Below are 5,000 nucleotides of genomic sequence, written 5' to 3'. Positions count from 1 at the left end.
GCACGGCTACTGCGAGCCGTACAGGTAGCGTGTTGCGCGACACGACACGCACATCGAAAGACATGCAGTCTAGTCGGTAATGATCCTTCCGCAGGTTCACCTACGGAAACCTTGTTACGACTTTTACTTCCTCTAAATGATCAAGTTTGGTCATCTTTCCGGTAGCATCGGCAACGACAGAGTCAATGCCGCGTACCAGTCCGAAGACCTCACTAAATCATTCAATCGGTAGTAGCGACGGGCGGTGTGTACAAAGGGCAGGGACGTAATCAACGCGAGCTTATGACTCGCGCTTACTGGGAATTCCTCGTTCATGGGGAACAATTGCAAGCCCCAATCCCTAGCACGAAGGAGGTTCAGCGGGTTACCCCGACCTTTCGGCCTAGGAAGACACGCTGATTCCTTCAGTGTAGCGCGCGTGCGGCCCAGAACATCTAAGGGCATCACAGACCTGTTATTGCTCAATCTCGTGCGGCTAGAAGCCGCCTGTCCCTCTAAGAAGAAAAGTAATCGCTGACAGCACGAAGGATGTCACGCGACTAGTTAGCAGGCTAGAGTCTCGTTCGTTATCGGAATTAACCAGACAAATCGCTCCACCAACTAAGAACGGCCATGCACCACCACCCACCGAATCAAGAAAGAGCTATCAATCTGTCAATCCTTCCGGTGTCCGGGCCTGGTGAGGTTTCCCGTGTTGAGTCAAATTAAGCCGCAGGCTCCACTCCTGGTGGTGCCCTTCCGTCAATTCCTTTAAGTTTCAGCTTTGCAACCATACTTCCCCCGGAACCCAAAAGCTTTGGTTTCCCGGAGGCTGCCCGCCGAGTCATCGGAGGAACTGCGGCGGATCGCTGGCTGGCATCGTTTATGGTTAGAACTAGGGCGGTATCTGATCGCCTTCGAACCTCTAACTTTCGTTCTTGATTAATGAAAACATACTTGGCAAATGCTTTCGCTTCTGTTCGTCTTGCGACGATCCAAGAATTTCACCTCTAACGTCGCAATACGAATGCCCCCGCCTGTCCCTATTAATCATTACCTCGGGTTCCGAAAACCAACAAAATAGAACCGAGGTCCTATTCCATTATTCCATGCACACAGTATTCAGGCGGGCTTGCCTGCTTTAAGCACTCTAATTTGTTCAAAGTAAACGTGCCGGCCCACCGAGACACTCAATAAAGAGCACCCTGGTAGGATTTCAACGGGGTCCGCCTCGGGACGCACGAGCACGCACGGGGCGGTCGCACGCCTTCGGCTCGCCCCACCGGCAGGACGTCCCACGATACATGCCAGTTAAACACCGACGGGCGGTGAACCAACAGCGTGGGACACAAATCCAACTACGAGCTTTTTAACCGCAACAACTTTAATATACGCTATTGGAGCTGGAATTACCGCGGCTGCTGGCACCAGACTTGCCCTCCAATAGATACTCGTTAAAGGATTTAAAGTGTACTCATTCCGATTACGGGGCCTCGGATGAGTCCCGTATCGTTATTTTTCGTCACTACCTCCCCGTGCCGGGAGTGGGTAATTTGCGCGCCTGCTGCCTTCCTTGGATGTGGTAGCCGTTTCTCAGGCTCCCTCTCCGGAATCGAACCCTGATTCCCCGTTACCCGTTACAACCATGGTAGGCGCAGAACCTACCATCGACAGTTGATAAGGCAGACATTTGAAAGATGCGTCGCCGGTACGAGGACCGTGCGATCAGCCCAAAGTTATTCAGAGTCACCAAGGCAAACGGACCGGACGAGCCGACCGATTGGTTTTGATCTAATAAAAGCGTCCCTTCCATCTCTGGTCGGGACTCTGTTTGCATGTATTAGCTCTAGAATTACCACAGTTATCCAAGTAACGTGGGTACGATCTAAGGAACCATAACTGATTTAATGAGCCATTCGCGGTTTCACCTTAATGCGGCTTGTACTGAGACATGCATGGCTTAATCTTTGAGACAAGCATATGACTACTGGCAGGATCAACCAGGGAGCTGCGTCAACTAGAGCTGAGCAGCCGGCCGCCCGGGAGTGTGTCCCGGGGGCCCGCGCGAACACGCAAGCGTCCGCTCAATCATTCTGCAAACAGGAGGAGGCTGAGCTCCCCTGCACAATACACCTCGAAACCCTCTCAGGTCCCGGCGGCGCGCAGCGCCGTCCCAAGTACTTGGTCGGGTTCGAGAGAGGCGCAATCGCCCGGAGTTAGGCGAGTAGACGCTTTCGGTGCGACCACCCGTGCTCCCAACTGAGCTTGCCGCTGCCGACAGAGGCCCGGGAGCGTGCTGTCGTGGCATTGCCGGCGGGAGACAACACGCGCCACCTACGGTGACCGGCAGCTCCAACGCCAGCGCCACAGAAGGACAAAAGCCCCACTTGGGTGCCGAAGCGAACTCTCCCAGCACAGCGCACACGCCAACACATCCGCACAGCTGCGATACAAACCACCAGCGAGAACCGCTGGGGCGACCGAGCAGCAGACGGCGTCGCGGCGCCGAGCGCCGGGCGGCGGCGCATCCTCAACGCACACAGTCCTCAATCGGACCAGCACACTGCAGATGTCCACCGCGCTTCGCACCGGGCCCGCGAGGACCTACTTTGGCCGCACGGCGCCGCGCGCAGGGTGCGCCGGCGCGCAGCTGCGACGCCTGCCGCGTCCGTCGGCCGGCGCGCCTGCCACTGGCCGCCCCCACCAGCCGGCTGTAGCGCGTGCGCCCACGCACCGCGCGGCCAGCACGCCGGGAGGCGCCCCCTCACCGGCCGGGGACGGTCCCACCCAGCCACCGCCGCGTATCGCTTCACACCCAGATGCCGTTCAGTTTCGTCGGCATGGTGGGTATCGCTGGAACAACCGGTTAGTACCTCAACCTATCGTCGCCATCACCGATTCACCCCTAGCGAGAACAACCGCACCACAACGGGTTACCATTTCTTCATTTGCGTAACTTCACCAGAAAACGTAGGCGTCCATCGCCATTTGCAACTTCAACCATTATTGCATGCCTGTGTCAGGTGTCACGCCACACTACGTCTGCCCACATACACGCAACAAAATGTGCACGCCTAGACAATACGTGGAAGGTGGCCCCCGTACGTATGCGATGTCCATTGCTCGAACGACTGTCAACCGGCTTCTGTAGCATGTCGCAGATATGGAACGCGCTGCACCATGCCATCACGGTGTGTGAGGAGAGACGACTAGGTCCGAATACATCAACAGACAGCTCATGCTGATCGCCATCCACGGCGTCCGTTCCTCCCACACGTCTCTATGGCGTACCACACTGCAATCCAGCTCTCATAGGGAGACGACACGTAGCTGCGTGCACAATATTTGCACTGTATGGTCCGCCGTTTTTGGGCGCAGTCGTTGTACGGTCACACATGTGCCACGATGTATCATTCAGTACATAAGGACGAATGTGCAGTACAGATTGTGGTTCACGCGTACGACATCAGCGGACAGTTGACACAGGCCGCACCACAACGTAGCCTGCGTACGTCGCATGCGAAGGGCATTGAACATGCAAACTTGTCACCAACCACCTTGCGAAGGCAGGGGGCAAGGTGGGGACGTGGGGAGAGGTGGGGGGGGGGGGGGGGCGGCATGTACGCCCTGCTGCCATCCACATTACAGTGTACAGCAGGAGCATGTGGAAAGTCAGCAAGACTTGCAAGGTGTTTAACATGAAGCGATACACAGGGGAGCGGGCAGTGCGAGTAGCGAACTATATTGCGAGGGTTGCGGGTGGGCAACACTACACTAATTGAACGAGTCGTATAACAATTACAGAGCAGGTTTAGGCGACAACGTGGGTTACGATAGGCGACAACGTGGGTTACGTTAGGGGACAACGTGGGTTACGTTAGGGGACAACGTGGGTTACGTTAGGGGACAACGTGGGTTACGTTAGGGGACAACGTGGGTTACGTTAGGGGACAACGTGGGTTACGTTAGGGGACAACGTGGGTTACGTTAGGGGACAACGTGGGTTAGGTTAAGGCACAACATGGGTTAGGTTAAGGCACAACATGGGTTAGGTTAAGGCACAACATGGGTTAGGTTAAGGCACAACATGGGTTAGGTTAAGGCACAACATGGGTTAGGTTACGGCACAACATGGGTTAGGTTAAGGCACAACATGGGTTAGGTTAGGGGACAACATGGGTTAGGTTAGGGGACAACATGGGTTAGGTTAAGGCACAACATGGGTTAGGTTAAGGCACAACATGGGTTAGGTTAGGGGACAACATGGGTTAGGTTAGGGCACAACATGGGTTAGGTTAGGGGACAACATGGGTTAGGTTAGGGGACAACATGGGTTAGGTTAGGGGACAACATGGGTTAGGTTAGGGGACAACATGGGTTAGGTTAGGGGACAACATGGGTTAGGTTAGGGGACAACATGGGTTAGGTTAGGGGACAACATGGGTTAGGTTAAGGCACAACATGGGTTAGGTTAGGGGACAACATGGGTTAGGTTAGGGGACAACATGGGTTAGGTTAGGGGACAACATGGGTTAGGTTAAGGCACAACATGGGTTAGGTTAGGGCACAACATGGGTTAGGTTAGGGCACAACATGGGTTAGGTTAGGGCACAACATGGGTTAGGTTAGGGGACAACATGGGTTAGGTTAGGGGACAACATGGGTTAGGTTAGGGGACAACATGGGTTAGGTTAGGGGACAACATGGGTTAGGTTAGGGGACAACATGGGTTAGGTTAGGGGACAACATGGGTTAGGTTAGGGGACAACATGGGTTAGGTTAGGGGACAACATGGGTTAGGTTAGGGGACAACATGGGTTAGGTTAGGGGACAACATGGGTTAGGTTAAGGCACAACATGGGTTAGGTTAAGGCACAACATGGGTTAGGTTAGGGGACAACATGGGTTAGGTTAGGGGACAACATGGGTTAGGTTAGGGGACAACATGGGTTAGGTTAAGGCACAACATGGGTTAGGTTAGGGGACAACATGGGTTAGGTTAAGGCACAACATGGGTTAGG

General features: G+C 54.7%; 1 non-coding gene across 1 annotated transcript; it reads right to left on the bottom strand.

The window, feature by feature from the left end:
• Positions 1–77: 77 nt before the first annotated feature.
• LOC124732488 lies at positions 78–1,986 on the bottom strand. The gene has a single exon (XR_007008730.1). It is a non-coding gene; the product is annotated as a small subunit ribosomal RNA (ribosomal RNA).
• Positions 1,987–5,000: the final 3,014 nt, after the last annotated feature.

This window comes from Schistocerca piceifrons, unplaced genomic scaffold (genome assembly GCF_021461385.2).
Source record: "Schistocerca piceifrons isolate TAMUIC-IGC-003096 unplaced genomic scaffold, iqSchPice1.1 HiC_scaffold_1349, whole genome shotgun sequence".
Classification (NCBI taxonomy): domain Eukaryota; kingdom Metazoa; phylum Arthropoda; class Insecta; order Orthoptera; family Acrididae; genus Schistocerca; species Schistocerca piceifrons.
Note: the sequence above shows the minus strand (reverse complement) of the source record. Positions and strands in the feature narration are given on the sequence as shown.